This window comes from Phaethon lepturus, unplaced genomic scaffold (genome assembly GCF_000687285.1).
Source record: "Phaethon lepturus isolate BGI_N335 unplaced genomic scaffold, ASM68728v1 scaffold32612, whole genome shotgun sequence".
NCBI classification, from domain to species: Eukaryota; Metazoa; Chordata; class Aves; order Phaethontiformes; family Phaethontidae; genus Phaethon; species Phaethon lepturus.
The window spans coordinates 1-213 of record NW_010523153.1 but is presented as its reverse complement, the minus strand read 5'-3'; positions in this window follow the sequence as shown (position 1 = coordinate 213).

The window sequence follows — 213 nt, the reverse complement described above, 5'->3', positions numbered from 1 at the left end:
CCGGTGGGCGAGCCCGAAGCGATGAGGCTCCGGCCCCAGCACGGTGGCAGTTGGCGCTACGGAGACGCAGTTGGGAGCGTCACTGGGGTTGGAAGTTAACGGTCTGGCCGGGACTTGTGAGTTACCACTTCAAACGCTTAGGGTACAAAAACCAAGTTGCTTTAAAACAGAATGCCTGTTTTTAAGTTAAAAGCGGTCATCTATATTGTCCAT